At 47.3% G+C, this 23,275-nt stretch overlaps 2 protein-coding genes and 1 long non-coding RNA gene across 5 annotated transcripts in view; 2 read left to right on the top strand and 1 right to left on the bottom strand.

The window, feature by feature from the left end:
- Positions 1–23,275, top strand: part of LOC142774622 (TBC1 domain family member 2B-like) — a 199,771-nt gene that overhangs the window by 134,695 nt on the left and 41,801 nt on the right. The gene's annotated exons all lie outside the window — the stretch shown is intronic.
- LOC119181356 (uncharacterized) overlaps positions 1–23,275 on the bottom strand; it is a 145,350-nt gene that overhangs the window by 86,535 nt on the left and 35,540 nt on the right. The window lies entirely within an intron of this gene.
- On the top strand, positions 19,269–22,562 carry LOC142774621 (uncharacterized). Of its 3 annotated transcripts, XR_012886477.1 has the most exons (4): positions 19,269–19,624; positions 20,594–20,672; positions 20,866–20,926; positions 22,056–22,562. It is a non-coding gene; the product is annotated as an uncharacterized LOC142774621 (long non-coding RNA). The 3 variants fall into 3 exon arrangements; XR_012886475.1 differs by lacking the exon at positions 19,269–19,624 and having other exon boundaries at positions 19,863–20,672; XR_012886476.1 differs by lacking the exons at positions 19,269–19,624; positions 20,866–20,926 and having other exon boundaries at positions 19,863–20,672.

The raw sequence follows: 23,275 nt of genomic DNA, 5'->3' as shown, positions 1-23,275 counted from the left end.
AAGTTGTTCATTCATTCATTTCGGTTTTTGTGTAGGAACGCGAGCACCGGTGATGCCTGCTGCCTATTCGAGTGCTCGAGAATGCCTGCTTGTTCGCGTTGTACCGTTATTTCCGGCTTACAACTTGCCGAGCTCGGCTGGTGCGCTTATCGCTATAGGGCGTCGAATTAGCCAAAGAGCCTGCGACGTGTTTATATTGGGGCACCGACTTCACGAGGGAGCGTTGCAGCGTTTAACGGTCGCTCGCTGGATTTCGGGCCGACCGGTTGTGCCCCCGCGATCTCCGACGAGAGCCTGGGTTGGTCCTACGCCACCTCCTGACGCCGACAAGAGCTCTCGCCGAGTAGTGCCCCGTCCTCGGGACTCCTGCGACCGTGTCCATCTTTCCTATCTCCTCTTTACTTCCGTCGTTCGCTGTCCCTGCGCCTCGCTCTCTCCTTTCTCTCCACATCTATTTACCTTTTAATCCTATCCTTTTAATCCCTCCTTACCCCCATCCCTCGTAAGTCACTGTTGAGGTGTCGCACTCTGATGCAGACAGTTACGGGGCACACTTTTCTCTTTTCTCTTTAAGAATCACATGAGAATTGCATAGGCTTGTATTGTTTGCCTCGAAAGAATAAGAACTTTACTGTCATTACGTATGTCATGTTGCACGCGAGATCAGGATGCGAGCAGTCTAGCGAATGCATCATCATCACCATGATCAGCTTGACTACGCCCACTGCAGGCCAAAGTTATTTCCCCTGTTTCGCCAATCAAGCCGCTTCTACGCTTTCTGCTGCCACTAATATCACGTATACACCCAATTTTGTGTCTCCCTTACACGGTGTTTGCCTTCTCTTGGAATGCAGGCAGACTTAATGACCACCGCTTGTATTCCATCAAAACAACCACTGCCTATAGCGCCCCTGGGAGTCCAACCCTGTACATTTCTACATCGTATAGGCGTATGCTCAAACCGCTCCACTGCCGCTGTGGTTACTGCGATGGAACAGAGAATGGACGCCAGTGCGAAAGCTGGGGAAAGGAAAAAAGTTCGGGATGGGAGATGCGGGAAGAGGGTCTGAAGCCGTTCCATAAATGTCGGGACTAAGGGACGTAATGGAATGGCGTTTTTGACGGCGTCGTCGCCACACCCCAAAAAACGACCGTTCTGTACGGACAGCTATTTGTGCAAGACCGCCTGCCTCACTCTATTCCCGAAATGTGCGTTGTCTTTCGCGGTCGCTCAGCGTTGATGTATTGCTTCGACGTAGGGCGTCGTCACGACGTAGCGTGTAGTAGATACGCGCGCAACGCGAGTTGAGCTGGCTTCCCCGCCGAGCCAGTTGACAAAAAGAAAGCAAGTGGGATATAGCAGCCGCCGCGAAAAACAAAATTCCGAATAATGCGCTTTGTTTTTCGCGAACACCCCCCCTCCCCCCCCCCCAAACCTATGCATTGTTTATTATGCAGTTTCGTTTTAAACGCGAAGCATTTCTTAGCGAGCTTCTCGGCGACATTGAGCGTATCTATCTTAACATACCACGCTCATGATTTTCGCCTCCATCGGAAATGCAGCCATAGCAAATTTGGTATTACAGTAACGTGAATGGATGACGAAGTTATATGACTGGTGCAAACATGATAATCATGAGATGCGCGTCATGCAAGGATATGACAACATACCACGCTCATACGTGCTCGCGGCCTTTTCGCTAGCTCCACATATGCCAAATTTGGTATCACGTGATTTGAATAGACGACGATGGGAAACTACACACCCAAACATGATAATCGCGACACGAAAGTCATGTACGGCATCATTTACCTCCACCTCGTAACGTTGTGCTGAGTTTAAAGTGACATATCAACATTTCTTATTTGTGCTTCGCATATCATCGATTCCCACTGTACGTGGGATCTGCCACTTTTTTTTTTTTCTTTTCTTTACTCCTCCACTGTCGGGCGGGACACAGTGGTATACGGATTACGCGGTGTTGCGAAATTCGTGACGAGACAGAATCGGAATAATATTTTGAACTTAATCGAATGCCTTTCTTGTCTGCGCGGCGGAGGAGGCGTACAATAACGAGGAAATGCCGAATGCAGGGAGGGCCCTCGCCGCGTTCGCTTTTCCTATACGACGTACACTTATTTTTGATCATTGAGGCGGCGAAAACCTTGAATGTCTCATCGAACGTGATTTGCTATCGTCGACAACGTCAAACGCGAGTTGAGCGAAAAAAAAATAAATGTAACGACATCGTCGTGCCGCCGTAAGTATTCAAAATATGTGATGTCCTATCACATTACATCGTTGCTGGTCAATGGCGGGCCCATTTCCGGAGGCACTGGATAAACCACGTCAAGTTCACGCAGAAAGCCTGCACTTCGTACGATCCCGGAGGCCGCGTAAAATCATCATCATCATCACCACGATCATCATCAACAACACCACCACCCCCACCACCACCACCACCATCATCATCAACAATAATAATCAACATAAACGACACATCAGGTCCTCTGCTACGATATAGCTACTCGCCCGAAACTAATGCTCAGCATCTTCCTGCAACGCATTCCGAGGAGAGAAAAACTGCTTTCTCCCGCAGCCCGAGGAAAACTCCTGCTCAACGAAGACGACGACGATTGTCAACGAGAAATTCGCGACGCGTGTTACGTCGAATGCGCTAGCTGTTCTTGCGCGAGCAAAAAAAAAAAAAACAGTCAGTATTAGAAGTAAATGTATACAAATACACAGCAATAAAACGCCGCAGACCCCCCCCCCCCCCACCCCCCCGCGCGAGCACGCTCCCAGGAAATGGGATCAGAGCCAGATGCATACGCACCACCCGGACGTGTATCCCTTGCTCCTAAAAGTGCGTGCATGCCTGTCGTTATTGTTTGTCGTTGTCGGTAGTTGACGTTTTTCTCGAGCGCGCGCGCACAGTGTACTTATAAACGCGCAGCGGCACTCTCGTCGAGTTGGCTTCACCGCCGGTCTCGTTGTCGTCCGCGCGCGCGTGAAATGACAGTGTCGTTGCGAACTGGTAGTACGTGTTGTGGTATTTGCAGTTGAGTTTGCATTTGCAGTTGCATTTGCAGTTGCATTTGCAGTTGCACTTGCAGTTGCACTTGCACTTGCAGTTGCACTTGCAGTTGCACTTGCAGTTGCACTTGCTGTTGCACTTGCTGTTGCACTTGCTGTTGCACTTGCTGTTGCACTTGCTGTTGCACTTGCTGTTGCACTTGCTGTTGCACTTGCTGTTGGATTTGCTGTTGGATTTGCTGTTGGATTTGCTGTTGGATTTGCTGTTGGATTTGCTGTTGGATTTGCTGTTGGATTTGCTACCTTCTAGTTCACTGTAGATTTGTTGTTGGATTTGTTGTTGGATTTGTTGTTGGATTTGTTGTTGGATTTGTTGTTGGATTTGTTGTTGGATTTGTTGTTGGATTTGTTGTTACAGTAGCAGTAACAATTCTTGTTGGGAGTCATTTTCGAGAGACCCAAATAGAGCTCCGCTATTATATATATACAAACAACTCGGGTCTCATTTTCGTCGATGTCCTGGTGTTCACGTTTTTAGTTCCATTTTTGAGTCTACGGAAAACTCGTCAACCCTTCTGCACGCATTCGCGCGTACATTTTAGTTTTGCGTTTGATTTATTTTGCTGGCTTTAACGGCAAATAGGCAACGAAGCCATGTATGTGATGCGCCAAACACAACGTATCTATTACGTAAAAGAAAAAAAGTTAGCTATTTTCACTGAGCTCCTCTGAGCAAGGGCCCTTATGGTCGCAGGTTTCGTACCGTGTGTCTCGTGTACGCACTCCCATTTCTCGGTACATTTCCTGCCAACGCTGCACACGCAATGAGTTCATGACTTCATATTCTCGCGGGTACGGAAATACCACTCCGGCACGGCCGGTATGTGTACAACGCCGGGCGGAGAAGAGTGGTGGGCTTGGCGCGACTTTCGCGACGTTTTATACCGATCTTGCGAGAGTTTTTAACGTCTCACTCGTTTAGCTGTGGTTGCTGCACGTCGTAGATTGCTCTCGAAATGACGACCCCTCGCGGCGGGAGGACGATGAGATAGTTGTTCGAGTCATCAATGACGTGGGCGATTCGAAGATAGAAACGGAAGTTGGGAGATGTGTAGGTAAAACTACCGCAAGTCTAGTGTCTCAAAGGATACTTGCGTCTTTGGACACCTGAACCCTATATATATATATATATATATATATATATATATATATATATATATATATATATATATATATATATATATATATATACACGTGTGTGTGTGCGGTGCTACGTCCCTCCCTCTAGAAAATAGAAAAGTAGTCGGCGACTTAAACATTCAATTGAAAATCAGTACATTGTTGCCGTAAAAATAATAATGACAATAATAATAAAGCCACACTGTCCCCCTCTTGCACAATTGCCTGAGACGACTGGAAGGTGGAAGGCATATTTTTTTTACGTCAGAAATTTTAGCTATGCGTGACGTCACAATGACGTCATGCACTTCGCACCATCAGTGTTAACGATGCCGACGCCACCGGTTACTTTTCGCGTTTGATGAGACATCTAAGAATTTTATCTTAACGTCGGTGTGTTAACGTCTCGAAACCACAATACGATTATGAGAGACGCCGTTTAGTGGAGAGCTCCGACGTTTCGACCACCTGGGGTTCTTCAAAGTGCACCCAAATTTAGGCACACGGGCCTCCTGAAGCATTTCGCTTCCATCGAGATGCGGCCGGGATTTGATCCCGCGACCTGGGAGGTCAACAGTCTAGAGTACCAAAATCTTAAAGGCGCCCTGCAACACATTTTGAGCATGGTCAAAAAAACGCTGCCGATCGGTAGTAGAGGCTCCCGACAATACGCGAGCCAAACATTATAGCGCACCGCGCCGCCTGGAATTCACAGTAAATTATCAAAGTCACCTAAAAAATAGCTTTCTCTTCTCTCGACAAATCACGGAAAATAAGCCCAGTAAGCCCATCTATCAGCCATTGGACTCGGTAGTTACAGAGGTCGCCGCGAGAGGCCGTCACTTGTACACGCGTGCGCGCGCGATCGCACTGACAAAGCCGTGTATTCGGAGAAAAAGAAAATGCTCAAGGTCACGAGGTGCAATTGACGTTTTTTGTCCTGCGCATATGTTGTCACGTTAATTTGCTCTCTTTATTCAAACAACGGAGTCCTAAAAAAGCACAAGCAGCAAAAATTTGTACGCACGTATTCACAGTGCTCGTGTGAAGGCCACGCAAGCACACCGCACTATACTCAGGACTGTATACCGCGCGCTCGACTGTGCTTCTATCAGAACAGCTATAGCGTACACTGTATACCAGTTCTGGACAACGGAAACGTGGGAACAACCGAAAGTATAAGGAATCCGACATGCCGACCACCAGCGTTCCTTTCATGTAGATTCTTTGTGACAGTAGCGGCTGCTTGTGCGTTGTCAGACGAGGTTATAGATGCCGCGCATGTATTTATGGGGGAGGAACGAAGGAATGAGGCATGCGCGGTATGTTCGCATCGACCGTGTGGATATGACGAACGCGTCTTCAATGACGCACGCGTTGTCCGGACCGCCAGGCTGATTACAAAGTTCGTCCAAGGAAGTTCCGTCCCCGTGCCACAAGTTCTGCCATACACCAGAATGTAACGTGAGAACGCTTGGTGCCCCACCTTCTGTAGAAGTATACGCAGTCGGAAAAGTGACGATAACTATAGCACATCAGGTGTAACGGAGAAGAGGGAGAAAGCAAAGGGAAAGAGTGGAGAGATGAAAGGAGGGGTGTTTAACCTGAAGAAAGAAAATCTGTTACGCTACATTACATGCATATATATATAAGGAAAAGAAGTGTATAGTTAAGGGCTCGTTTTTCCGTGTTTTCACACAATATTACTGACATCTAGCAGACAATGTCAAGGAAAGTATAGGGGAAGTTATTAGACCTAATTGTAAGGTAAATGCGAAGAAAGAAAAGCGGGTGAAAAGATAACTTGCCGTGGGCATATATATATATATATATATATATATATATATATATATATATATATATATATATATATATATATATATATATATATATATATATATATATATATATATATATATATATATATATATAATCTTTGAGGGTGAAAAGAACTTGCCGTGGAACTTGCCGAGAGAGGGGGAACGAACATAACGAAGGGAGGTACTACCCGCGCGGTTCCTCGCACTATTAGCATAAAGGGCGACACCATTAACCTGGCCGCCGCAGCGCGCTACAGGTATATTAACGACGCCGCGTTTGTGGTGGGTCTCCTGGTGTGCGGCAGAGCGTGTGCATGCACAGGCCGCGAAACGAGGGCCGTCGTACGGGTCACGTTTGACTTAGCGAGGCTGCAGGCCTCTCGCGCGCATGTCCGTTTTAATAGGGGCCGCGTCAGCGTTCCGCTAAAAGGGCTGACGCGCGCGTTTTTTTACACGGGTGTCGACAAGTGTATGCACACGTTGCGTTCATACGTGGTTTTCGTGCGTGCTCCGTGGTAATCTCTTTTCTTCAAGTTTTCCTTCGTTTTTCTCGCGAGAATATCTGGGTAGGGTTGATATAGCGACCCTCCTGGTCAAAGCTATAGCGCAACTGGGCACGCCTCGTTGGGAACGTATTAGGTCTGTCGTTCACATTGTTTTCGAAGTGTACAAGGCCACTGTGCGCATTCACGAATTGATTGATCGATCGATTGATTGATTGATTGATAACGAAGTTCCGCGGTCAACTGTTAGGGATGCCGGAGCGATGAAAAACCCCATTTTAGTTTCGAACGCTCAAGACGTGTACATGTGTATCTGATCGATTGATTGATTGATTGATTGATCGATATTGAAGTTGCCTGGTCAACTACAAGAGGTGTCGCAGTGATGAAAAGCCCCCATTCAGTTTTGACCGCTCGAGACGTGTACATGTGTATACGATTGATTGATTTATTAAGTATCTATCAATTATTATTGAAGTTCCCGGGCCAATTACGAGAATTGTGTCGCGGTGATGAAAAGACCCAATTTAGTTTTGACCGCTCGATACGCGTGTACTAGTGTGTTTGCCGCGAAAAAAATTCCATCATCATCATCGTTTAGCTTTACGCATTTGTTCATTCACCTCCCACTCTACCTCTAGTCACGTGACGTGCATGAAACCGGACAGACAGAAAGACTGCGCAGGCTCGACTTGGAACGGCTCCGTTGTTGAGAAACTCGCAGGGTCCCTTAAGCATCGAGCCAACGTATTGATCTCTTGTGGCGCTTGTGGCTCGTCGGCTGAATCGATCCCTTGTATGTATACCCTCCTCTCCACTCGACGTCAAACACGTTAGTAGAAGAACCATCGTGATGACCGCTAACGCAGCAGCCGTCCCAAAGCACATTCACTATTAAGAGTGGGCGATGTCGATCGTCCGAACGGCTCGGCAAACAAGGCAGACACCAGTCGAGCACCGGAACACAGATTCACTATAGACACAGCGTTGAATGCAAGCAGCAGGACCGTCAGGAATATGGCCTGGGGCGTCATATAGACCAGCCGCCCGTGCCGGTCAACAGCGTGCGACAGTTTCCTGTCATCGGCAGAGGCCGCGGTCGCGTCCATTTGCCAGTTCTGTATAGACTATTTCACTGTTTGTTTAGAAAAAATTTATTGCCACAAACGTCAATAACACTCAACAGAACATTTCCGTCTTAGACACTCTAACGATGATGACAAGACAGACGTCATTTACATGAACATGGATATGAGATGACGTTGAAAGAACATGTTTACAGCCTCTCGATGACGTCCGGTTTCGTCCAGCCAAAATGGCATAGGTGGACACGAAGAGCTTTAGAAAATAATAGCCCGCTGCTTTTCTACACTTTTTCCCCCTTATTTGGCAAAATCTATCGAAATAGATGTTCTTTTGAGCTACATAATAATCCGAAGAGATTCCCTTGAACTTCACACACGTTTATTTTATCTGAAAAACTAATGAGGGACATTTCTCACATTTAAAAGGAACTTGAAAAGGTGTTTTCAGTTTCGGCGTTGGGAACCGGTAAATGAGGTGACCGGAAGTTTTATGGCGTACAACGCTTCACTCGCCGCAGTCCGTCGTCGGAATCATTACAGGTATTTCTGTCGCGTTTCGCCAGTTTCGGTTGTAGTATGTGAAGCTTTCTAACGGTATATCGCGACTGGACGACATGTGTAAAGATGAACACGCACGCGCTCGATTAGCTCCATGAATCAACGCTTTTTTTCAACACAGCAGAGACCGCGTCCGGCTTGGCGCTTGACTTTTTTGACCATGACTGTTGTCTGTTCTATATGGTCAGCCGTGAACCGCCATGTTTGATTTCGGGCCGCGGGACTCTTTGTAAAGGATAAGCTGGATTCGCGCGCGTCAACGCGAACACACCTGTCGCACAGTTCTTTCTACCCTCGCCTTCAAAGCCGCCCTCGCTTCGTTGATTAGTGAATACCGTACGCACACTTAGTCTTGCTACATTTCTTCTGCGCGCTCTTGCACTACAGGCTGTCCTTGCACGGACGTAGGAGAGTTCGCTGTATTTGTGCGTAGCGTACGTACAGTACTACATCCGAAATATCCCTAGGCATTCGGCCTTTCATAGCATAAAACTCTGACTTTGCGAGCGCAGTCAATCTGGGAGGTGTTTCGAGTTTCCTTTAAAACAAAATCGTACAAGATGGTACATACAGCGGTATACATATGAAGTAACTTGAGTGTTACGATGCGGGCTCGTAGGTATGCCATCTTTGAATAAGGTCGTGATAGCCGCAGATACAAATGAAGCAAGGCTACAAGCACACAGGGCGCTAAGGTTCAACAATGTCCACGTGAATTTTCTTGCGCCCTTGACTGTATGCGACAGGAGTGGCATGGACAGAAGCACTTCCTCTTACGTTGTTCTTTAAAGCCTCACCGTAACGTTTTTATGCGACAGGAGCAACATTTCAAGTATATACTGTGTATGTTGGAATATACAAGCGTGGCGACTTGCTCTAACTTCCAGCTTCTGGATATGGAAAACTGTCTTCACAGTGCTCATTCTACAGCTGCGCCACAGATGCGATGATATTGCGACGTTTAAATACGAACGCTACTTCACAATCTAGAAGAAAATCCACGTATTTTAGAGGATATATATACTTTTTGTGTGCCGCTACATAGGGCCGCCTTTCAATCACGGTTGCCGGAAAACGTATATCGTAGCGGCCTTGTTTTAGACAACCGTCTCTGTGCACTACGTGAATCCACGTTCAAGCGTTTCGATCCGCAAGCCAGAAGACAGAAAACATCCGCGCTCCAAACCTACGTAATTCCTATCCGGGCTCGAGGGTCAAAGCGCCGAAGTTTTCCACCAGTAATTGGAGAGAGAAAACGGCGGTTTACGATGCACGGTCCGTTGGCCGAATCACGGCGGCCGTCCATGCAGTTTGTTCGGACCAGGTCTGCAGGAGTGTATTGCCTATACTTACTTCGGTTGCAAAAATCCCCCGCCCTGTATCGTTTGTCCTGTTTCGATAACTCTTGCTTCCCTTTTTTTTTTTCTCCTCTCGTGTTTGCGGAGGAACTGTAAACGTTGGAAAGTGTACACTTACTCTGACCGTGTGGAATGAGCGCGCACTATACGCAGATGTACCCTACGTATACACGCACGTACGCAAACGCACCTGCAGTGTTTTGCTGTAACGGACAGCAAGTAGAGCGCGAAAGCAAAAGTCTAATTGCCAGTTGATTTCGAAAGAAAGAAATAGAGGTGCTGCGAATGAAATGGAACCACGAAATAATAGACAGGCGAAAAACCGTCACCCATAGCGACAGCGGTTTTTTGTACACTTGCTTATTTAGCTTTGTTCTTTTTAGGCTCGCTGCTTTTTGATCCGTGTATAGTCTACTTGGTGTCAGTACGATGTCAGTGCTGGATGCAACGAAACGGAGGAAGGGGAAATGACAGGAGTGTGCGTTTGTGCACACCTCAAAATTTTCGCCACATTGCCAAGTTCGTCATATCCATGGGCGCCGATTGACTGACCGAACTGATCACACACACCCTTCCTCGTCGCCTAAATCAAGCCTACAAAATAGTGGCAGCTATAATGATGATGAGTGAACTTTAGTGGCGCAACGACCAAAACAGACTGAAACGAGTGATATTGAATCTACATTATGATAGTAAATTTGATCTTGGACGTTGCCTTATTGGCAGCTCAGATCGTCGAGGCAGCTATACATCATCTCTGGTTGGCTCAGAACACGGCGGACATCGTCCAGAAAAGATCGCAATGAGGTTCCCAATCTTGCACGCATATATAGGCAGCAGCATTCACTAAACTCGGAGACGCTCGACAAACCGACGCCATATAAATGGTCCTGTCAGAAAGCTGGCCAGCGCGGTACAAAGCCGAAGTCGAATGCGCCTAATTGATTGATTGGATAGTGCGTGTACATTAGCCGACGGATGAATAGCGGGAGGAATTGAAAATATATGTTCGATAACGACGATGCTCGCCTGAGCGAGACGCTCCACATAGTCCGCTACAATTACTAGTATAACAACCGAACCAGCGCCTATAGAATAGGTAAACCAGACAACTAAAGGCTTTTCGAGTGAGTTAACGAAGCGCCGAATGGCGGCCTGCTTTCATCCCTGTATAGCCTGGCAGTTTCATACACAAAGCGTCTCGCTATGGAAGGCCTTTGTGTGGAGCCTCGACAAAGCAACGTTTCAGTGCCGCCGTTGAACGGACGACAGCGGGGCCAGGGCAATGCCAAATCAGTTTATACTAGTAAAGAATGTCATCCAAACTACAGTATACTCGTTTACCGGGGATGAAAAGTCAATCCAAGCGGAACAGACAATTTGTTTAGGCTAAAATTATTCGCAGACGCTACCGTGTTGTCCTTTGCTTGGTCATTGTAGAATTTATTGTTCGAGTTTTGCGCCGAGATCTGATGTGAATGTAGATGTGACGTTAAGGTCTTGAAGGCATTTTTTTGTCATATTAATGCAACAATGCTTTCCAAAACTTTTTATGCAATCTTTCAAAAAACTGTATTGGCTATAGCTCACCCTCTTTACGCGTGTGACGCCCCGCCGCGGTGGTCTCTATAGAGACCACCGCGACGAGTATCTTAGCCTCTATAGTATCTACTATACTATACTATACTATATCTGCTATACTACTATAGCAGCTGAGTATCTTAGCCACTATAGTGGCTAAGATACTCTGCTGCTGACCCGCAGGTCGCGGGATCAAATCCCGCGGCTTCGGCGGCTGCATTTTCGATGGATGCGGAAATGTTGTAGGCCCGTGGGCTCAGATTTGGGTGCACGTTAAAGAACCCCAAGTCGTCGAAATTTTCGGAGCCCTCCACTACGTCGTCTTTCATAATCATACGGTGATTTTGGGATATGATACCCCACATATCAATCAATCAATTTACGCGTGTGACGTCACGACGGATAGGTGCGGAAAGATCGGGATAAGATTAGCCCATCTGCAGCTACACAGGCGTATGAAGAGGGCGGAGTGGATATGCTCAGGAGCAAGGTAACTGAATGGACAAATAGGTGTCAAAGATGTCTTTGTCCTGTGAAGAACATGCACAGGGTGGTATAGCGATTTGGTTGTGCGGTGTATATCACGTTTGAATGGGAACGTTTAAGGGCGTTTAAATGGGCACGTTAATGTGACGTTTACGCGGGCACGAACACCACAATCCGAGCCCGACTTTACTCCGCCATAAAGGCCTCCCGCTCACACTCGCTCCGAGCAAGTGTGAAGCTCGGGAAATTCTGGTGGGATATCTTATATGTTTAACGTCCCAAAGCCACCATATGATTAGGAGAGACGCCGTAGTGGAGGGCTCCGGAGATTTCTACCACCTGGGGTTCTTTAACGTGCACCCAAATCTGAGCACACGGGCCTACAACATTCCCGCCTCCATCGGAAATGCAGCCGCCGCAGCCGGGATTCGAGCCCGCGACCTGCGGGTCAGCAGCCGAGTACCTTAGCCACTAGGCCACCGCGGCGGGGCCTGGTGGGATATCTTGACGTTACATTCAATTTTCGCATGGCGTACCTGCTGAAATCTAAACTGGCGTGACGTTAGATTGCAGTGTCTATTATGGTGACCTCACGCACCAGCCTTGCTAGTTGTGATGACGTCAGGTGTCAGACATGTTAAATATGGCCGCTTGTGCGACGCTGGCTGACCGGAGCGGCCGTGGAAAGGTCACGCTTTCTTGAGCGAGCACGTGATGGGACGCTCGTATAGCGTGTCGTGACGTCGGGGTATATTACAGGAAATGAAAGTAGGTTTTAAAAACCGGTTAATTGATTAATTTTATAGGCTGCGATCACGCTTAGCAGTACATCTTCTATAGGCTCTTCAAGTGCTTGGTCTTTTAGTTGACGCAAGACAACGACAACCGCACATTTTCGTTTCAGTACAGCCTTTTATCCCGTACAAGCATTACGTGCCGGTCATTGCAGGCACAGCCAAGCCGACTGTATACATCGTACGTGCAGACTTGTGCTACCACCAGGCTTAACGAATCTTCCGAGCTTGCGATAGTAGTCAGATGATCGAAAGCGAGAACGAGGTGAAAAAAAAAAAAGAAACTACGATGCATGCGAAGGAGGAGAGTTAGGGGGTGTATTATAAACGGACGAAGTAAACAAACCTCGCGTGCTGCGCAGGGGTGGCGTGAGCGACGCGAATCGTGGCGGGTGGTCTTGTGAACGGTGTGCCGCCGGTGCGAAGGTTAATTCATACAAACCGCATGCAAATGATTTTCGTGTTCCTGAACTGCGAAGCCGGCACGCACAGAAGTTGGGGGGGCTTGTGTTGGGTCCGATGATGCGCGCTGTATGAGCGTCTTTGAGGGAAGGAGAGTCGAACGCAGAGCCACGCAAGGGAGCACATGCTGCGATGCCTTCTTCCGACTGTTTTGATCGCTTTAATAATAACAGTAATTGCTTGCGTCTTACGTCCTAAAATCGCCGTATGATTACGAGGGACGCCTAAGTGGAAGGCTCCGCAAGTGTTTTATCATCTGGTGTTCTCTAACGAGCACTTATATCTGAGTAGACGGGCTCGTAGCACTTCGCTTCAGTCGAAGAGTTTGCCTGGATTCGATCCCGCGACTTTCACCCAACGTTCGACCAGTCGTTTCTCTAAGGCCTAAAAGAAATTTAGCATCGTTCCCGGAAAGTGTGTCGTAAGTCTTACCGTGACGGCTATTAACTTCTCGGTAACCCTACGGTAAATTTACTCCACATTTACTCCTCACTTCTCGGTAACACCACGACAAATTTACTCCTCACTTCCCAATAAGGCCACGATCAATGTACTCCACATTCACTCTTCACTTCTCAGTAACTCCACGACCAATTTACTCCAAATTTACTCCTCTCTTCTCTAACCTCACGACTAATTTATTCCCCATTTACTCCTCACTTCTCGGTAACCCCACGATCAATTTACTCCACATTCACTCCTCCATCCACCTCCCTCCCCGACGTACTCGGCCTCTGAATCAACCCTTTCTTCATACACGTCGGCGTTTTATTCTATCCTTTCTGTATTTTACTCCGATACCGATACATTATGTTTCAACATACTGTATAGACGTGGACAGGAGCAGCCATTCACCCGTCTAGACGTCTGACGACCTATACCCCCCCCCCCCCCCCCCTTGCCCCTCGCCCTCTTGTAAGTGTACGAAAGACGTAGACAGAGGGAGAGGAAGGGTCGTCAGGTTTATACAAGATGACTTGAGGCACATATGGATGAGACGGCGAAGGAACACACGCGAAATGCCTTGTGCGTCGGGGCAATTTCCTGCCGCAAATTTTGTTGCTATACTACCACGACCGCCGCTGCATGGTGGCTTCACTCTTACAGCATTCGACATGTCCCCCTTTCCTTCCTTCTTTCTCTCTGTCACCCTGCTGCAAGCGTCCACGCCTACGGGCGCTTGTTGCGGTGAAGAAGGCTTAACATCACATAGAGGGAGGCGTCCGATATGCAGACGGTAAACAAAAAAAAAAAAACCAAAGATGTTTGGATGACCGGCACTTTCCTTGATCTCATCTCGCTTGTGCTGCCTTCCCGTCAATCAACGCCGCCGCCACTTCGTTCTTCTTGGTCTTCCTTTCTTTTTTTGCACCCGCACCCTTGCTGCTCTCCCGTTGGGAGTTGACGCCGCCCACGAATCACGCCACCGCGGCAGTAGTTTCGCTAATACGGGGCGCGCCGCTCTATACGTGTTCCCTATTAAAGGCGCCCTGTCTGTACTTCCGTTGAACGCACGCAACGCTGAGCGTGGCTCCCTCGCACGAGATGCGCCGCTGGCTGTCCGGCCACCTTTTTTTTTTTTTTTTTCGGTGCTGCGCTTCGACTCTAAACTCTTCCGTCCTCCAGTCCGTGCGGTGCCCTTTCTGTGCGCTCGATGGCCCTCGAACATGTGACAGGTAGTTCCTGCGAATTTCGGTGGCTGTCCGCGGTTCAAGCTGTGCACCTTAGAAGAGTTGCGGATTGATGAGTGATGCAGCGCTAAAATTGAACACGGTGATTAGTGGCGACAAGGACCATGGGAGGTTTCTACCTACTGAAATATAGTGCCAGGAATCAGCTTGCGAATTTTATAGAACTAGGTAGAAGAACCGCTTCTATGTAATGATATGAGCAAGCCGGCGCTCGTTTAGGTGGTACGTTCAAGTCGTAGAAGTATACGAATACCTGGCAACCGAAGGCAGAGAAGATAAAGTAGTTATAAACAAACTAATCAATGTACAAATTACGAAAGCGTATTTGACGGATTTCACTGTCAAGCGTACATTGCTTACCAGAAGCACCAAAGTTACACCGACACGAAGCGAGAAGCTCGGTCTATGTGTTCCCACTTATAAACGTGACACCAGAGGTGTGCGTGTAACAAAAAGGGGGCCATGTCTGTTCTACACATTTGCTCAGTCGGGCTTGTGCAAGTTTCGAAATCCGGGCCTTGAAGGCATGCAAGGTCTTTTGAAAATTACGTCACCTCTTCTTTATTTCGATAGTTTCTTTTTTTCTGCGTGAATTTCAAATCTTGTATCGCGCTCGACTCATGGGCAGGGGGCTCACTGCGGTAAAACGCGACCCCCCCCCACCCCCCCACATACCCTAAATTCAATGGATAACCCTGTAGACCATGCGTGACACTACATTTATACATACTGTGCTTTCACGGAGCATAAAAAGCCGCCGCGACAGCAGCCACACTTTCACTTCGAATCCGTGCGCGACGCTCTCGTCTCTTCTCGTTTGTTCTCGCGGAGCTCGAAAGAAAAAGGGCCAATAACCTACCGAGAAGGTGACTAAGCCTACAGACGAAGCGAGAGAGTTCACAGCAGAGCGACGACAGCTGCAATCAGACACTATACTTAGCGAAAAAAAAAAAAACGACGCCAGCATATTCGCGCAGAGTCGGTTGTGGATGAATCACAACCACACACACACACACACGAGCACTGACACGCGCGAATCGGTGTGGCCGGGTTTTTCCCATGCGTACACCGTCTATACAGGGTGCGAACGTACATAAAGGTGTGTGTGTGCAAAGTTCGCGTGTCGTCGCGTGTGGCCGGTGACGCGAGGAGGCGTTTAATGACGAACAAGCGAGTGGCTGCAGCAGTCGCGCGTGAGTGCACTCAGAAGTGCCCCATTCGGGTGCGAACAACCGCAATCACGCGTCCCCGTGTAAGCGAGTTCGCGTACGTTGGAGGGCCTGCGCTCAAGCGCAGCGTTTGCTTAAGTCCAAAGCCCTCCCCGCCGGTACACCTCGGGCATCAATGGTGGTAGCGTTCACACAAGGACACCCCGCCGCTGCGGGCAACCGGCCAAGCGACGCTTTGATTGACGGGTAGATGAAGATCGTGTTGGGGCGCGGCTTGTGTGTATACCGCGTACCTGCCAACGCGTATAGTACATACGCCCGACTGCGTCAGACGGTCGGCTTATACGCGTTACATAGCGTCAGCCTCGCGGTCGAAAAACTTTGCGAACAGTGGGTGACCGCTTGGCATGGCTTGCAGTAAACGCCGCAGACTTCGATCTAGTGACGTCACGAAGTTAAGAGCATCCGTCTATTGGTACTCCCCTTTATTCCCCCTCTCTTTCGCTTTCGTCACGTAGCGGCGAAACTGCGTCACGTATTTGGAAGAAGAGGTCGACGTCTTTCGTCTGGCCTGACCAGACAGACGTTCCCCGTTTTCTCCGTGGGCCTATATACTCTCGTCGCTTCTCGCTTTCTCTCGTGCTTTGTCGTTTGTTTTTTTTTTTCCTCTCTCTTTAGTTCTCTTCTCGGTAGCCTCCAGTCTTCACCTCAGCCGCAGCCAGCCACTGCAAATGAAATACGAGCCGCGGTCGATGCTGCGTTGTGGCAGAAAGAAGAAGTGGGGGAAGGGGGGGGGGGGCAGACAAGCCGTCATTGACGAAGCTGTCGAGAAGGCTTGCAAGAGGTTGGGCCTGTCTTTCTTAACGTTGTACACGTGGGCGAGCAGCCGGTGATTACGCCGGGAGATCATCCGTGACGGGGGTTACGGCGCGCCTTCTGAGAAGACCTTGACGGCGGCTTCCCCTTGATGACTGTTCAACCTTTGAGAGACCGAAAGGAGTGCACAGAGGCAACGGAGAGAGGTCGTAACGCGGTGAACAGAGACTCGCGCTGTGCTTTGAGATTGTTGGCTACAGCGCTTGCCCGTTTCGGATGCCGCGGAATGCACCCATCCACGGTGATGATGACTGTTCGTGTATCACGTGGGGTACGAACAAAAAAAAAAAAACGCGATGCACCTAAGGGGTTCGGTTATAAGGAGGCTACTGTCTGGTTACTTTACTGCACTTTCGGTTGCTCTGCTTTATTTTTTGACGGGCCGCGATGGGCCTGTCGGGTCGCCTGTTGGGTCGCAGTGTACTCTTACCGGTAATTAGCGCGCCTTTGACGGGTAGCAAAAACGGTACGAAAAGAAAACTGACTTCGCTAGGTTTCGACGCGAAACTTTGGGTCGAACAGGTCAAAGATGTACCATGCATAGCGGTCAACATTTCTTTTTACGGTCTAACCTACGGTCGTTACAGTCGTTATAACGAATACTATATTGCGAATTATCGGTTATAGCGAACTAAATACGAACGTCGGTTGGTCACGCTTCGTTTCAGTGGCATTTCTTTTTTTTATTACAAAGCTGAGAACGCGACAGCCGTCAAGCTATCGGCTGTAACGAAGAAATGTATTATTTGCGAAAAGGGCCTAAACTCGAAATATAGGTTGAAAAAATAAAAACTAAAATTGAAAGACTTCGCAAGCGCATTTTTTTCATCGAATTCACAACCGCATTTTTCATAACTAATTGTCATTTCAGGCCTGTTTTCCCGAGCAAACTTCGTTCTACGATTTCACCTTCGAATGTTTTGGTCTATTTGGAATAAAATGCCACTACGCGACAGATAAGGATTATCTCGTTTATATGGGTTTCGAGGCCACAATATATGCGATTCCGTATTTAGGACTCTTCCGCGAGCCACATCGCTGATTCGTTGGACACGAGTTTCGCCTCTACTGTTATAACGAATACCGGACATAACGAACTGATTGGTCGTCCCTATGCGACTTCGTGATCACAAAGCTCTGTACATTCATAGACTTTCTACGGTTCCTACAACATATGTTCACTGAGATCAGGCGGGTATACAGCATGTAAATGGGCAAACAGGGAAGACCTGGCTCTTTTTTTTTTTAATGTTCTCACTTTTTAGCGATTGAAGACACCGCCCCGAAACGTCAGGTGTAAGAAAGTGCTGATAGTCTGCACCGTCTTAGAGTCAGTCAGCAAGCCTGTGCGTGAACTATAGTGGCCAGCCACTATAATATGGCCTGCCGCATATAATCCACGAAACCGAAGCGGTACATTGAAGCGGCACGTCCAGTTTTCACGGATCGCTTAAAGCGCGTTCAACATTGGAAATCGGCGAAGATTGCAGCCTTGAAAAGCAGCAAAAGAGAACAGCTCAGCCATTGGACAGAGGATTAACAAAGACAACGTCTTGCGTTATCTAGCAGCTAAAATTAGCCACAGTTCGATTCCCGGCTGCGGCGGCCACATTTCCGATGGAGGCGGAAATGTTGTAAGCCCGTGTGCTCAGATTTGGGTGCACGTTAAAGAACCCCAGGTGGTCAAAATTTCCGGAGCCCTCCACTACGGCGTCTCTCATAATCAAAAATAGTGGTTTTGGGACGTTAAACCCCACAAATCAATCATTAAAATTAGCCACTGCTATAGTCGCGTGTGAGCAAATGCGGTATTGCTGGCTACACTCTAAGCCAAAAATGGCCAAAATGGGAGCAACGGCTGTTTTTACTCCTTCAGACCGACTGTTACTCTCCGAAAAGACCAAGCGGAACAAGATGGCCGACTTGTTCGAGAATGGGGGAGCAACTGTATTCATCTAAAGTTTGTAAGGGAGCAACGGAAGGAGGAACCGCTGTAAATGCTCTCGTCACGCAACGGTTACTCCCCGGCAGGACACCGCACACAAAATATGCATGCCGCCCACATTGATATTCATGGGCCAGATTATTGTTGGTTCTGTGTGCCAAACTTCACCAAACCAAAACAGTGATTTATTTTAGCATCCGTAGATAATAAGATAGCAGCGCTGGCTGAACACAGAAGGCCTGAGAATACAGTACGGCAAATACCTAACACACGCAGCAGCAGAATGGAGAGTTGGCACGTCAAAGCGGACCGAATGCCGAAACACGTGCAAAACAACGATAAAAAAGCCTAGACACGCCGTTCGTCCGCGAAGTAAGGGCGTCAAGTCGATCAAGCACCGAAACACGTGCATAAGGAGCCCCCCCCCCCCCCCCCCCGCCCAGATATATCGGAGAAGAAAAAAAAAAAAAGCGGACCCAGACGCGCTTCTCATCAGCCATACACTTAGTAGCACGCTTCACCGTGTAGTTTGAGGGCAGAATGACAAATCTGCGCCATCTGCGCCCGCACGACAAAAGTGGCGCTGGTGTAGCAAACGATATAAGTTACAAAGTAATTTTTATTCAGTGTTTATGTTGACTAGCACTAAATAAAAATTACACTCAACTTTTTATATTTATTTATGAGTTTTAGTGTACCTTAGTTTTTTTTTTATAATTGTATTAGGAGAACACACTGAAATTATTGCGCTGACGCCTGTGCTGCCACTGCTGGACGTTTTTTTTTTTTTTCGGCGCAACTAGGTTCCCGTTCGCACTACTTACTCATTTTCATATGGTCTGTGGTTGGCGAGCACATGGACGGGCGAGCTTGTGAGCTATGTTTTGATCGTGTGTGTGTGCCGCAGATTTGCGTTTCTGCTTATTCGTGATGAAGGTTAGTGTATATTTATCTTTATGGAGCGCGAAGTAGTTGTGGATTTTGCTGCTGGGTGGAACAAACACATCGTAAACACGTCTTCAGCTATCTGCAAGCCTGTTCGCTCGTCGGACAAAGGACTGTGCATGCATCAGCGTGCAGGTGAGTGGCATTTCCAGCAACATTTAATGCTCTTACAATACATTGTTGAGTGGTTGCGCTATTGAAAGAGAAATGATTTGCTCTTATTCACCGTATCCATTGCTAGCCGTATCGGACTAAATTACCTCTATTACCGCCTGCATACCCTCTTGCTTCCCCTGTCACCACTGCAGTGCCAGTGTACTTTTGCAGTTAAAAGTTCATTTCCGCAACACTACCTCGCTTGAAAAAACATTGGGGCGGGGTTGTAGCTGCATTCATACTGGCACTTTTCTACCATTGGCTTTATGTAATGTTAACGGCTGAGTGTTGGGGCCTTGGACCGCATTTTTTAGAGATGTAAAGTGTATGTAAATCAGTAAGTGAACAAATTATTGTCGCATCACTTCACTGGCATAGCCAGGCGGTTGCGCACAGAATTTTTTTAAGCCGTGCGTAGGGAGCCCAAATTGACGACCATATTCGCTTGCCCGGCCTATTCAGATAAGCGGACCCCCCCCCCCCCTCCCCGCACGCCTAAAAAAAAAAAAATCTGCCCACATCACTGCGTCACTTGCTTCACCTCTGCGCTGAACGTACTATTTTATAAGCGCACCATCAAGCGAGCAGTTTACATATTGACAGAACAATTGGAGGAGGAATGACCCAAATCTTTCAGATTTCTTTAGTGATGTAAAACCTTAGCAAAACTGAATATTGTAAAAGACAATCATAAATGCTGTATGTTCTCGTTAGCGCTGTCATTATTCTGCATCATGAAATCTTTATGCGCTGTGAAAACTTGGCATGCCGTTGAAGTCACATATCGACGTTAATACCAATCGACGAAAATTTCGACAACCTCAATAACGCCATTTGGGATTCGCCGCATGCACATAATTCGGCTGATTCCCACTTGGCTGTTCTTAACCTGACTTCACTGCTACCAAATGAAACAATATTTGATGCATGTCTTTTACTTTTTTTCAGGGATATGACACAAATTTGGTTATACTGCAGATAAAGATGCTCCCAACGATGCTAAAGTACAGAAAGCAAGTGAATTTTGGTAAGTGCAGACTTTTTGTACTACGTATATGAAAGCATCGCTTTTTAGGGGCAAACTGTGCATGTGTTGGCCAGAGAATAGTTCATTATGCCACATGGTTACACTGGCACTGACAATTCGACATGGCTCCGCTGGCCCGTGTGTGTGCTCACACTGTTACCGTTAAGATAAAATGTTTATGTTTTCATTGCAGGGATTGCTGTTTGTACTAAAAAGCCAACTGCCAAGATTTGTTTACGCTGGTACTCCTAAAAGTATGCTTTCCCTATTTACATGGATTTTGGCTTGCACAAAGCATAACACTTGGGCCTAGATTCACAAAGCTGTCCATGCGCAGGCCTTCATTACAGCGTTTCTTGACTTGCCTTTACCCTGTTTTCTGCAGATGTTTCGTGGGTTTAAAAGTGCCACAGCATGTTGACCTCCCCCACTCTGAAATATTCGCGTTCAAAGTTCCGCAAGAGTGGGCTTAACTTTCTTGTGCACCTCTTTGCTAGTCCAAGATACTGAAGTGTTATGCTCTTACTAGAGGTGGCAGTGTTTCTAATGTTTGTATTTCCATCACATTGACCAAGTATGCGATCTTGGCTTGACTGGTAGCACATCCTCAACAAATGTCTTTGTGGCACATGTAGAAGGCAGTACAAAATAAATAGGCAGACATTCACACCGGGAGCTAACTTCTAATAATGCTTTTTTTTTTTTTGGAAACCATGGTGTGCTTATTCCAATTTGTCTAACAAGCAGTAACCTGTTTGGCTGTGAACCAACAAGACGTTGAACTAATAAAAGCTTCACATCTTGTTGCTTTCAAATATATATGTATTGGCAAGCTATCTGTGATACTGTCAAACAAAGAATCAGAATATCTGTGCATGCCTTAAGATATATTGCTTCGTTTACATATCTCGTGGCTGTGACTCGTCAACCGAGTGAACAAATGCACCCTAGTTTTCCAAGTTTAAAGCATTTATTGAAGGTAGCACGGTCTACATTTATTTGTCTATAGTTTTGTCCAGCCGTTTGCGTCAGGTACAAAGAAATATACTGAAGATTATCATGTAGCCTCTGCAAATGGTTGCTTTCAAGCAGGCTTTGCATGCTTGGCTTGTGCCTACAGGTATTGCACAATTCAAGACGCAGCAGCGTATGATAGAACAGTAGAATCGAGAGCAACTATGTGCACGAGCTAAATAAGTATTTTAACATGAGCGGACAGTACGTGTTATTTGCCACACACATGACCTCATTTAGAATGCCCATTGGTGACTGGGCTCATAGAAATGTAACTCAGCTGTGTATAGGAAACAAGTTAACTGAACCTAAGGGTATCTTTAACTGCTACAAATATGCCTTGTTGAGGTGCTGCACATTTTCTTCCAGAATATTGCTGTCCGAGACATCATGTGAAGAGCGTCTACCACATCAGCATTTATATGGCTTGCCAAGTAACGTTTGGCCGAACCTTCCTTTTTTTCACATTTCGTTTTGCAGTAGACATCCTAGAATGTAAGCGCTGCTTCAGTGTGTGTGACTCATTGTTATGAATTGATTCTGGCATGTTTAACCTCACACTTCTATTTTTTTTCTTGCAGCAATGAGATGCTTCACATATGCCTGCGGTGACGTTCTGCTGCGCTAGCCTGATGGAAACACCAGCTGCGAAACTTGAGTTCTTCAGAATTGGAGAAGTTGCCCTTCTCTCACCAATGATGACACAGACTGCCCTATGCTAGAAATTCAAGATTGTTTTTCCACGGATGACGCAGAAAACCTTTGATGTATTATGGTGTTTGTTTAGTGCTGGCTGTGGTGTGGCGAAGTCTACTTTTACGTGTGGTCACACGTCGCCTCATAAAAAGAACAATAAAGCATTTATTTTCCTTTCAATATTGTCCACTTTTTGTGTTAGAAGCACCCAAGCAGTGCTCTTCCAAGGAGCTCTCGCCATGTGTTAAGCGTGTGACAAGCATACTCGAGATAAATACTCATTTCCCCAAGGAGTAACTGGAAGCATGTGCAGTTGGTTTTCAGAGAGTAACTGCAAACACGTGGGAGGAACGGTAAAGAGTAACTGTTGCTCTTAGAAGAGCAACTGGTGGGAGTAAGGGTTGGTCGGCAGGGAGCAACTGGTGGGAGTAACTGTTGGTCTGCAGGGAGGAACTGGAGGGAGTAACTGTTCATCCCCCGAAGGAGGAACTGAAAGGAGAGCAACGGTTCCTCCCTCTGCAGTTACTCCTTTTAGGAGAGTAATGGGAGTGGCAATGCAATTGCTCTCTGAAAGGAGCAACCCCTATACCCCTGTTGCTCCGTTTTGGCTTAGAGTGTACGGAAGGTCATTTTCAGAGGCACGTTGAATTCGGTCAGATGTTATCGATTGATCGCGGACATAATCGTATTTCCCGCGTTGCACAAAGCATGCGAGAGAATCCCAGGAAGGCATTTCCTTCAAGGAAGTCGGTATGTAAATCAGAAACACATTAGCGTTAACTGGGAAACAAAGACTGGAGAAGGAAACAGGAGAAAGCAGACAATTCCCCCAGCTTACGCTAATATACGCATGCCTTTATAACGTCAGTCAACTGGCCCAGCAATGAGTCTTG

Source organism: Rhipicephalus microplus, chromosome 10 (assembly GCF_043290135.1).
Source record: "Rhipicephalus microplus isolate Deutch F79 chromosome 10, USDA_Rmic, whole genome shotgun sequence".
NCBI lineage: Eukaryota > Metazoa > Arthropoda > Arachnida > Ixodida > Ixodidae > Rhipicephalus > Rhipicephalus microplus.
This window is presented reverse-complemented; position numbering and strand designations above follow the sequence as displayed.